Genomic DNA, 13,165 nt, shown 5'->3' with positions numbered 1-13,165 from the left:
GTAATTAACATTTATGTTTATATATAATTTATACAAATAACTAAAATATTAATTAATATTTACTCAATACTATGTTATCTCAGAATATTTTTTCATTCATGTTTTATTTTCAATATATTTAACTAAGTTAAAATAACATATTATACATATTAAATAATATTTTATGTCTATGTTTTAACTTTTAATTTTATGTATTTAGTTATATTAGTTAGTATAATTTTTTAATATATTTATTATAAATTTAATATAAAAAATAATATTGTAATAATTTTTAAATATTATTTATATTTTTAAAATTTAAATATGAAATTAACTTAAAAACAATTTAATTAGCGATTAATGTAACATAAAATATTATGTAAATAATGAGATTCAAATTCCAAATCTCTATGTATCAAGTCAAAAAATTAAAATTATATTTTCCAAATTGATCACTTAACCATAAAAAAAAATCAAAAACTTGTATTTAAAAACTGTTAATCCAATCTAAAATTAAAAAAAAACTTCATTTACTGCATCGATAATTAATTCTAATCACTATAAATAGATTATATTTAATCTAGTTAAAAAGAAAATTCTCAAAAATAAATAAATTCAAACATTAAAAAAATATAAATGGAATCTAAAAGTTAATGAGAGTTGTGTGTTTAAACTTTAGTTTAAATGCTAAGATTTTATTTGACTTTTATTTATAAAAGTTACATTTATTTACATAAGTTAAACTAATTATAAGAAAACGAGTTGATTTAATTTTAAATATTTTTTTATTAGTGTGTAATAATAAAAGGAGTTGTCTATAATGCGACTTTTTGGAGATTCTGGTGACGGAATCCGGCGGAAGAAATTGACATTAAATCATGATTTGTTGCAGTTAAAATGGGGTTTTAACTGCATATTCGGATTCAGCACCCTGAAAAACCCCTGGGACGCTTTGATTGTGCAGAAACTAGCTATCAAACTTGCGATTCCAATAAATTGCTGCCGGATTTTCACTGGAAAAACCCGCCGAAAAAGCTTTCAAAAAATCGCGTTATAGACAACTGCATAATAAAAACTTTAATTACAAATACACTCTAAGAATAATGATTGAAATAGGTATTATAAATAAAAATATAATATGTAATATGTCAATGGATATTTAAATAATTAAATTAAAGAAATTAAAATTTTATTATTAAATAGAAATCTCTGATCATACATGTATACATAGAGATCTTAAATCAGAAAAGTCAGATCATACGTGTATATATATTTTTGTGGGCCTCATTCAGTTGGAGCGGGTCGGGGTTGGAGCTTTTCTCCATTCTCCGAGTTCTCTCACTGCACTCCCGACTTCTGATATACCCATCCGGATTCTTGGAACGAGGTCAGGGTTCCTTTTTTTGGAGTAGTCTAACGAGGCGGAGGAATTGCCCGGTTTCCGGTGCCGCTCGGAAAAACCTTCGGCTCCGGCCACCGGACAATTCCTCCGCCCTCCGCCACCCAACACGATCTCCGCCCAGCTCCGCCACCGCGAGCTCTGCACCTTCCGCATTAACTGCGTCTGACAGGAGGACCGATTTCCATCGCTTTCTGCCGCCCGTGAGTTAATTCTCATTTCAATTCGAATTTTCCGCGCGCTGCTCCTGACCAATTCGCCCGGGCACTCCGCAGCTCTCTTCCCTACAGCTCCCTCCCCTGCAGTTCACCAGGTCACCAAAACACTCTGAAAACTCACAGAACGGGCTCACTTTGGCAAATCATTTCAAGGTTACCTCTCAGCAAAAATGGTTGAGCACCTTTCAGCACTTCGGACACAAATAGCTGCCATGGCAGCAGCGGAGGGTCCTGCTACAAGAAATAAAAGAAAGACATCAACGCAACATGGTAACATTTCTTCATGATTTTATTACTGAGAAACTTATTTTATATTGTCAAAGCATGTCAGTGCAAAGATGTACAAACTTTAGCAAAACACAATTATTGTTCATGTAACATCAGGTTATTTTGAATGATAGAATGCAGGATATAGTGTTCATCAAAGAAACAATGAAAAGACCAATAAAGTGGCATACATATCAATTACTTCAGTTACAATTTATGGAAACAGTTTATGTAAGGAGTTTTATAAATGATACAGCATGCATGGTTCAGAGACATAAAAGGCTGCAATCTGTGTGCATGTATTATTCTAAGAAAATTACTGTGCTCTGAGAGACAATAAATTTTGTAGTACTCTGGTGCAGACAAGTTTGCTCCGATGGGAATCTACAGCTTAGTTATATTATGGTAGATTAATCCTCGAAACTCTTCAATATTTTTTTGAGGTGGTTTGACACTGGCTGACCTACTGCAGGCCCTTGATGATTATCTACCTGTTTTGTTGGGATTAACAAAAGGTAATTTTAACAGGACCTTATTTTTCTAGATATTGACAATGTAATTGTGAGTGAATGATTTCATGACCAATACTCAGCATGGACGATATTTAGATTGGAGGAGGAATTGATTAAATAAAAAAATGTAGGCCTTTGTGCATAGGATTAGAGATTATGGAAGACATTGGCATTGTGAGAATGAAGATCTATTTGAAAACTGGGCAGAACTTGATTAGTATTCTATTGCTTTATTTTTTATGCAGGAAGTCAACTACAAGATTTAGTGGAATTTGTTTGGATCAATCAGGGGGATGATGAACAGGTGCTTGTTCCATGGAAGAGTGTTACTTCCAGTAGCATTGATGTTTCAGGTGTTTGGTCTTGTTTATTGAGGATTGAGATAGTTTTCATTGAAAATCACAGTTCATGGATATTTTTCTTTTCAGGAAACAGCAATATCAAGTGCTTGGTATGAGGTGTTTTCTGTTCTACATGTGATGTCTATGCTGTCTTTATCACAAGCAAATTCTTTGTTGATCCCAAAATCTTCTGTTGATGGATACCATCCAAAGGTGACAGAAGGTTGGTTTTCCACATCTCAACTGTAACTAAAATGATTTTTTCAGTACCTCATATATTTCTTTTCATGTAGAATGATTTTGCTTTACCAGGCAACTTTGTGCTTGTCTATATTTATTCATGCATTTTAATTCCCTTTAGCTGTTTAATTTCTTCAATATTTGCTGTTTTGATTAGCATTTCTGATCTGGAATTTGTTTATTCCAACTACAAGAGAACAAGAAAGCAGCAATCAACATATTTCTTAAGGCAGCGGGATATTTAGACTGTGCAGTTCGATCTGTCTTGCCTCAAATGCGAGAGGAAGTCAAGTATGCCATTTGCTTGTTCAATGTCTCATATCCTCTGTTTCTTGAATCTGTTAGCAGTTTCATAATCATGTTGACTTATTAAGATTGTATTGATTTCTTCTTATAAGTGAACTATGTTAGCTGTTTCCACAAAGAACAAATATGTTTTGATTACAATGTGCTTGTATGTGTTTTTGTACGTGAAATATGCCTGTTTTACAGGGTTTTGACACATTTTCTCTCAGGTCCGAGTTAATAGAAGACAGCTAGACGCAGGCTTTAGGGCTATTTTGAATGATGTTTTGGCGTGACTTCTGGGTATGAATCTCTCCTTCAGTAGGCCGCTTTCTTTCTATGGTGTCATAGGTAGGCCACAGGCTTGTTTTTCTTAGAATCACAAGGCCGAGAGGTATTTCAGTGCTACATAATAGGCCACAGGCCTATATCTCTTGCTCAGGAAGGCAGATATCTAGCCAATAGGGTAATCACCAACCTATATTGACAGTGAAGAAGAGCAGAGAGGATTAGAGGCCCAATCACAGTGATTGTGGAAATCTGAAAGAGGAGGAAAGAAGGCGTAGCAGGTTAACAGTAAACCCTAACCAGTGATCAGTATTGCAGCAGCTCCTGAAGCATGTTTTGTCAGAACTGAAGATTGATTGGACCATCTTCCTGTCTAAGGACATTGTTATTAGATCGTCAAATGGAAAGTCAATGTTATTGTACTCTATCTCTCTCTCTCTGCTAAATTTTTGATATTAATAATAAGAAGAATTGATAAAGGGTTTTCCCCATCTTGGGTTTTTCCCTGGCTTGAGCCAATTCCTGTGTTCTCTTGTCTTGGCTTGTCTTCTGCACTTATGCTCAATGGTCTTTCTTCAGATACTGTGATTACTAATGGAATTAGAATTGCTAATGGGCTTATAATCTAATGAAGTATTTGATCTAAGAAAATAACATGTTATCTCCAAAATTTAACATGGTTTCAGAGCACAGGTGAGGACAAGCCCAAGCTAGAGTAAAAGAGAATGACATTACTGTGGAAGAGAGGATAGAAGACTTGATTCTTTCTGCAACAATCTTGGACAAAACCAATCTAGTGGAATATGATCGAAAGAGTGGATACTTCCAAGTTACTAATCTGGGACGCATATCTAATGGTACAATGGCTGCTTATAATGAAAACAAGGTAATCCACTGCAATAAAACACACAAATCAAAAAGAGCTATTTTATTTGACATTTTAAAACTGCTCTGAAACACATACAGTCATGGTAGAAACACGCAATATATAGAAATGTTGTTTACTCTGCAAAACCCAACACTTGATCCAAAAATTGAAAATCTGAAATCATCACGTACATTCATGCTCCCCCCACTTTCCATCGGAAGGAGCCTTATAAAGTATGCGACCAAGTGGCACAAACTGATCGACTGGAACATCTTCTGCAGCAATGCCTAGTTCATCATACAGCTTCCTTTGGGCTGCATTTCTGACCCCTAGACACCAATGACAAATATAAATTGCTTCAGTTGGGCACTGTAGATGATAAAAAATGGAATCATAACAAAAATATTGATGCCCAGCAACTAGAAGTGAAAACAAGGATTAAAAAATGCCTAAACTGTTCTCCTCAATGAGCTCAGACTCCCAGTAGAGAGGATGGCTGCAGCAGGTATTTGTCCATACTAAAGGGAATGTCACCTTTGTTGCAGAACGTTGCTAGAAATAAATGGCCAGTGGTCTACCAGTAAGTAAGGTGGACGTTTCAAGTAGAATATCAAATGAAACATGCTTGCAGCACTACTTTATTTGAATCAATATGAGACTCAGTTTCATTTCTAACTAGGGAAAAACTCTGCACAACGTGAATATTTCCTCTCAAACTTTGTAGTGTAAAAACCCTTGCTTTACATAGAAAGATGAAACTGCAAGTCCTCTGTAGGTTCCAATTCACCATAGAATATGGATCATAACTGTTGCCTTACGCCTAGTTACGTCTTTCCCACTTGAAAGAATGAGCTTTTTTTCAATGCTTGAGTGAACTTTTATTTACACTATCTAAAAGAGTCTAAACTTAGACATCTAGATTATAAACCTAGATCTAAATATTAAGAAGCCTATCCCAAATTTAATTTAGGAAAGTTCAATTAAGTGATTAGTGGGTGGCAAACCAGTAATCATAATATTTTTTCAGTAAAGTCAGATGACTTTTAGAACAACACGGTGCCATAGGTGGATGTTCCACTTTCAAGGAATTGAGATATAACAAGTACATATATCCAAAGACACCTTCCAGCGAAAATAAGCAGTTGACCCGTCAAAGATAGGAACTAAAACTGATAATTAATTGTGCAACAACAATTATCCCTTTAGACTGAACTGTAGATATAGCATTGAGAGAGCCATAACAACTGAATGGATCAAATTACAACTAGCTTAGGCACTATTCCCTTCCATGTTATGTGCATTTGTTTGATAAAAATAACATAATGTAAATTCATGTTATCTCTCCAAAATGCCCTTTTTGAAAATTCACTGAATCTCCTCCCTCTTTCTACAAGCTCCCTGTGGTAAAATCCCTTCGGTAGAGTTTAACATTCTGTTGGAGACCATTTGCACAATCATGTGCAAACACAAACTGTTCAAGCTGTGCATGATTACATTAAAATATGAGAAGTTCAAAATTAAAATACCAAAACTTGGACAGATACATAGTAATGAAGAGAGATCAACCAAATTCAAGATCAAATTAACATAGTTGCAATTTGAGTCTAAAAAGTTTGTAAAGTTGCACACCCATTTGAAACATTATGAACAACCCCATTTTTTTTTTGCAAATGTCCCAAATATATCTCTAGTCATAGCGATCAATTTTCTCATACATTGGATAACAAGGATTATAGTCATCAATGGCTAGTTCAAACTTTTGACACTTTCAGATTCGTAGAATGGCCGACTCATTTACTACCATCCCTTAAAACTGTTATGTAGGATATACAAAACTGGTATGACCTTTAAAGGAACACAAATATTAATAAAAAGTGTTTTTCAATTAGAATTTGTCTTTGCCACCCAGCTGGTGAAGGACTTTGGAAGACTACTTCCTTATCGCATTTTAATCAAGGGAGAAAAAGGCTTCCTCCACATGAAACCCATCAACTGTTACATATTAGAATTTGTGAATATCCTGAAGAATCAAACATACAACTATTATCGATGAAATAACATACAAATACCCTTCGAAATCATATCAGAATATCAGACCTAAGAGTAGAATCATTAAATCTACTCATCCGAAATGGCTGAAACTTTAAGCAACTGAACTGGAAAGAGGAAGAGGACCTGGCTGAAAAGTTATTCCTTCAGCAATTATACTGGAAAATCACTTGGGATTCCATAGGCACTGGAACCATAATTCATGAAGTTATGGATGCACTAATTGAGTTTTACTCTTCCTTAGAGTGGAATTTCCAGACTGCAGCCATGAGACTGCTACTGCTACGGGCTGTCTAGACCTAACGATCTTTTGTACCTGCAATAAATTGGACTTAATGGTGCTCTTGTGTACCTATAAAAAATTGAACTGATGCATCAGAACGTGGCCTCTGACATAAAAGTAATTAAGATCGCTCCACTACAGTCGTTGAATATTGCAATAGTTTTGCATTTGCATGATCGTTGCTTGCAATTTATAGGGCATTATGGAGTTGTGTGGCTTGCACTGGTCAGATTGTTCATGTTTATTATTGTCATATCTGTCATATTTATTAAAGGTAAGTCTTTTGCTATAAACTGAATTTTGAGGGAGGTTAGAATGATCTCTAAGCATCTGAAATAAGATGGTTTACTAGTTTGTAATATTTAATGATTGCAATACAATCTTGCATGTGTAATAAGTTGTTAAGATAGCGCTTTCTATGCAATCATTGCATGAATCAAGTACACGTTGATGCCTCTCTGAAATAGTAATTAACTTTCTATGGCTTGGACTATCATTGAAACAGTTTTATCATTAATCATGCTTGTGGTGTTAATATTTATATCGCTTAAATCATGATGGAAGAATTTGTGTTACCCATAATGCTTATGGTTTTTGTTCACCATTAGTTTCACTTTCTCACAAATAGTTTGAGAATGAACAACAAAATTAGTGTTGCCCTTGATTCTTCTTGCTTTGCTCTCTTAATTGTTTTCATTGCTTATTATGAGAAGAATGGTTGAAATATAAATAGAAGCTATATATGATGCACTTTCTTAATCCTGTCATGAAACTTTTGGTATCTTGTAAAACTTAAGATTTGATAACTGTCACATCATATCAAAATTGTTAACAATATGGACATCATTAGACAAATTGATTTTCAGGTTTCTAAAGATCGCAGAAAGGATTTGATTACTTTCAACAATACCTGAATTTTTTTATTTTGAATGGAAAATCTAATTTGACAATAACAAAGTCAGAATTATATTTTTGAAGTTATTTAATAAACTTTTTGCCATCTTGGTTAAACATTTACGATCTTCGAAACTACATGGCTTGGACATTTTTCGGAAAGGAAAAATTGTATCATTGAATGTAATCGGGTGGACTCTTTGGTGTTTGTGATGTGAGAGCTTATTTTATCACACAAACAAAGTGATGCTTATGAAGATGCCTCTAAGATCCTTATCAAAATTTTGAAAATTTAAGTTCTTTAAGCTTAGACATAATTTACAGCAATGTCAAAACACCAGAGCTACCCTATATTTATCCACATTTTATAAAATAATGCAAAGGATCTAAACGAATTTCTATTCTCGACAGGAATAATAGTGTTATTAAGAATAAATTCCTTATAAACATAGTAAAGAAACCTTTCATCACTGATCAACAACCAACGAACAAATCACATATCATATCAATATCTTTCAAGAATTAAAGATCTGAGAAGGTGTTTGGAAGGATTAGACAACACCATAATGTATTAATGATAATCACAAAACCATGAACCAGTTACTTTTCTCAAAATACATTTGTCCATGTACATGGAATATATAAGATTTGTCCATAAATTTGTCTCCCATACAAAAAACCGTAATCATTGCATGTTGGGGAAAAATAAAACATTAACAGGTTCTTCTTTAGTGAAAGAACCATGCTATGATAGACCCCAGAAAAATGATAACAACAACCATTCGCACAATGGGGATCTATATTGATGGTGATCAATGATTTTTATTGCAGTGGATGGTGATGCTATGTCATATTTGACATCTACATATGTGCTTAAAAATGCTCTAGACATTATATCAGTGGACATCTTTTCAATATCTGCAGAGTAATTGATGGTAAAACGTTGAAATTGAAAACTCCAATTTATTGCTTCCTTATGAAGAGGTTGTAGATTGTCCTTCCGAACCCAATAGATGCCTTTCATCTGATTACATATCAACTCTGAGTTGGTGAAGACTTAAATATCATGACATCATGTTGTTTTGCCTCTTTTAGCCCTTCAAGAAGGGCAATGTAATATGCCTCATTGTTTGTCGTCATTCCAGGCACTTCTCTCTTTCTATGAAATAAATGATTTGTTGCCATATTGTAAAGGACGAATTTAATAACTGCTCGACCTGGATTTGGAAAGCAAGACACTTAAATGCATAAACACCACTTTTGCACCATTTTTTACACTTCAAAAACCTGAAAAATAAAATAACAATAAATTCATGTTAAACAAGTAGACAATTATCTATTTCCTAATACTCAACATGTTTTTCAATCATATATAATTCAAAAAAGCAGATAATTTGTGTTCATTTACACTACAACACTTTCAATACTAGCAACTATTATGCAAAAAGCACATCTAGCAATCACCACTTTATTGGAATTGCTTGCAAACTCTAAAAATATTTATCCTTACCAACTGTCCATACACCAAAAACCACATAACCCTAGACTAACAGAGCATTGTCTAAGCAAAGCATGATTCATGTATATGCCTTATGTGTGACAGAAAATCCATTTGTCATATAACATCACAAGAAACTTATTCAGCCACTCTACATGAATGGTTCCTTCACACTACACTTGTTAAGGGTTGAACTTCATCAACAACATTTGGAACAACTTTTCTATTACAATTGGGGGATATGGGATCCTCATAATATTGTCCATCTTAATATCTAAATAAGCATGTATTTTCTTTATAAATTCAAAATTTCCTACTCTTCCTTCTCAGGCATGCCGGGAGGGGCAATTTACTTACGTTCTTTAGGCATTGAGCAAAATTGACAAAGCATCATACAAAATGCATATCTTAGATGAACAAAGACCATATAACTATAACTCGCAGATGCCCAATAGAAGTTATGCCAATACAATGAGGCCTTACAGAAGAGCGCTAATTATGATTAGACCATTCCAGTAGAGAGAGTCCATCATGTAGAAGTCTTTGAATGAGAGATTAGGAGCAGTTCTAAAACCATCTCTTCATTAATGATTTCTACAAGACTTCAACATTGCTTTAGGATATCCTCCAGGATATCAAGCTGCTTCAATAATGATGTCAAAACTCCAAGGGTGCTTCATGTCTGTTGCAGTGCAGACTTCTAGTTGGATCTACAAGGGGTGCAAGATAAAAGACATCATTTTGCTTCAAAGGTCTGCAAAACAATGCTACTCCTGTGCTTTCAACTAGGACTGTGCTTCGAAGATTTATTTATTTTTTCAAGAGTTAAGGTCTGTTATAATCGCACAGTGATAATGAACAGAGGTCTGGAAGATTGAAATGATACGGATAATAATAGAGAGGTCTGCAAGTCTGCTAGGATTGAAGGGAGCTTCTATGATCCACCTACTGAAACTTGTCTCCATGGTTTTAGTTTCAAGATTTCACACAGGATCCAAGGGCGAGACAGTGACAGTGATTTCATCCATAACAGAGGTCACAAGGATGCAATTTGTAGTCACAGGATTGCAGGAATGTTACTACAAATGCGAGAATTCTCCAGGATTGAATGTAGTATTCTTTCATAGGTCTCAAATCGCTACAGGAATATACTTCAGGTAAGAGAAATAATAGATCCAAAACTAATATGCACAGGTCCTGTAATAATTCCACAGATCCACATCCTCATAATTTGGAAGTGTTGCAGACAATCCCTCCAATCAAATAATTTCCTCCATATTCTCGATTTTCCTGCTAAATCAGCCTTGGACAGGCAGATCTCACCAATAGAAAATAAATTGTTGCATCACGTGATATCTGGATCCATATAAATATAGATATATATATATATATATATATATATATATATATATATATATATATATATATATATATATATATATATATATATATATATATAGATATATATATATTTCACCCTATTCTCATAACAGTGACATAGTAACTACCTCTGGCCAATGAAGGAGGGGGGGTGTGTTACAGTATGGTACCATGTCAGATGTGAGAGGAAGTCCTTCAAGCTTAATCTATGAAATGTATGCTTGAAGCAAAACATTGATCTTTGCACTGAGCTCTTCCAAACTCTCCTTAAACCAGAATTGGTACTCAATCTAACGGCTTTGCAAGTTCCATCTTTTCGTCTTCTCTTATTGATACATACTTAAACTCTTCACTTAAAGAAAATAATCGGCATAGCTCAATGTCACCCATTGTTAGCTTCAGATGTTCATTATAAGCAGCCATTGTACCATTAGTTATGTGTCCTAGATTAGTAACTTGGAAGTATCCACTCTTTCGATCATATTCCACCAGATTGGTTTTGTCCAAGATTGTTGTAGAAAGAATCAAGTCTTCTATCCTCTCTTCCACAGTATTGTCATTCTCTTTTACTCTAGCTTGGGCTTGTCCTCACCTGTGTTCTGAAACCATGTTCTTTGCTTAGATCAAATACTTCATTAGATTATAAGCCCATTAGAAATTCTAATTCCATTAGTAATCATAGTATCTGAAGAAAGACCATTGAACATAAGTGCAGAAGACAAGCCAAGACAAGAGAACACAGGAATTGGCTCAAGCCAGGGAAAAACCCAAGATGGGGAAAACCCTTTATCAATTCTTCTTATTATTAATATCAAAAATTTAGCAGAGAGAGAGATAGAGTACAATAACATTGACTTTCCATTTGACGATCTAATAACAATGTCCTTAGACAGGAAGATGGTCCAATCAATCTTCAGTTCTGACAAAACATGCTTCAAGAGCTGCTGCAATACTGATCACTGGTTAGGATTTACTGTTAACCTGCTACGCCTTCTTTCCTCCTCTTTCAGATTTCCACTATCACTGTGATTGGGCCTCTAATCCTCTCTTCTCTTCTTCGCTGTCAATATAGGTTGGTGATTACCCTTTTGGCTAGATATCTGCCTTCCTGAGCAAGAGATATAAGCCTGTGGCCTATTATGTAGCACTGAAATACCTCTCGGCCTTGTGATTCTAAGAAAAACAAGCCTGTGGCCTACCTGTGACACCATAGAAAGAAAGCGGCCTACTGAAGGAGAGATTCATACCCAGTAGTCACGCCAAAACATCATTCAAAATAGCCCTAAAGCTTGCGTCTAGCTGTCTTCTATTAACTCGGACCTGAGAGAAAATGTGTCAGAACACTGTAAAACAGGCATATTTCACGTACAAAAACACAAACAAGCACATTGTAATCAAAACATATTTGTTCTTTGTGGAAACAGCTAACATGGTTCACTTATAAGAAGAAATCAATACAATCTTAATAAGTCAACATGATTATGAAATTGCTAACAGATTCAAGAAACAGAGGATATAAGACATTGAACAAGCAAATGGCATACTTGACTTCCTCTCGCATTTGAGGCAAGACAGATCGAACTGCACAGTCTAAATATCCCGCTGCCTTAAGAAATATGTTGATTGCTGCTTTCTTGTTCTCTTGTAGTTGGAATAAACAAATTCCAGATCAGAAATGCTAATCAAAACAACAAATATTGAAGAAATTAAACAGCTAAAGGGAATTAAAATGCATGAATAAATACAGACAAGCACAAAGTTTCCTGGTAAAGAAAAATCATTCTACATGAAAAGAAATATATGAGGTACTGAAAAAATCATTTTAGTTACAGTTGAGATGTGGCAAACCAACCTTCTGTCACCTTTGGCTGGTATCCATCAACAGAAGATTTTGGGATCAACAAAGAATTTTCTTGTGATAAAGACAACATAGACATCATATGTAGAACAGATAACACCTCATACCAAGCACTTGATATTGTTGTTTCCTGAAAAGAAAAATATCCATGAACTGTGATTTTCAATGAAAACTATCTCAATCCTCAATAAACAAGACCAAACACCTGAAACATCAATGCTACTGGAAGTAACATTCTTCCATGGAACAAGCACCTGTTCATCATCCTCCTGATTGATCCAAACAAATTCCACTAAATCTTGTAGTTGACTTCCTACATAAAAAATAAAGCAATAGAATACTAATCAAGTTCTGCCCAGTTTTCAAATAGATCTTCATTCTCACAATGCCAATGTCTTCCATAATCTCTAATCCTATGCACAAAGGCCTACATTTTTTTATTTAATCAATTCCTCCTCCAATCTAAATATCGTCCATGCTGAGTATTGGTCATGAAATCATTCACTCACAATTACATTGTCAATATCTAGAAAAATAAGGTCCTGTTAAAATTACCTTTTGTTAATCCCAACAAAACAGGTAGATAAACATCAAGGGCCTGCAGCAGGTCAGCCAGTGTCAAACCACCTAAAAAAAATATTGAAGAGTTTCGAGGATTAATTTACCATAATATAACTAAGCTGTAGATTCCCATCGGAGCAAACTTGTCCGCACCATAGTACTACAAAATTTATTGTCTCTCAGAGCACAGTAATTTTCTTAGAATAATACAAGCACACAGATTGCAGCCTTTTATGTCTCTGAAC

General features: G+C 34.6%; 1 long non-coding RNA gene across 1 annotated transcript; it reads right to left on the bottom strand.

Moving 5' to 3' along the window:
- Window positions 1-11,796: 11,796 nt before the first annotated feature.
- LOC149189995 (uncharacterized) lies at window positions 11,797-12,981 on the bottom strand. The gene is made up of 5 exons (XR_016255617.1): window positions 12,915-12,981; window positions 12,614-12,672; window positions 12,354-12,489; window positions 11,997-12,142; window positions 11,797-11,844 (listed from the first exon to the last, which is right to left on the bottom strand). It is a non-coding gene; the product is annotated as an uncharacterized LOC149189995 (long non-coding RNA).
- Between the last annotated feature and the right edge of the window lie 184 nt (window positions 12,982-13,165).

The sequence above is a fragment of the Pinus tabuliformis genome, chromosome 3_1, assembly GCF_031772625.1.
Source record: "Pinus tabuliformis cultivar Carrire ecotype Pingquan chromosome 3_1, CPIR1, whole genome shotgun sequence".
NCBI lineage: Eukaryota > Viridiplantae > Streptophyta > Pinopsida > Pinales > Pinaceae > Pinus > Pinus tabuliformis.
Note: the sequence above shows the minus strand (reverse complement) of the source record. Positions and strands in the feature narration are given on the sequence as shown.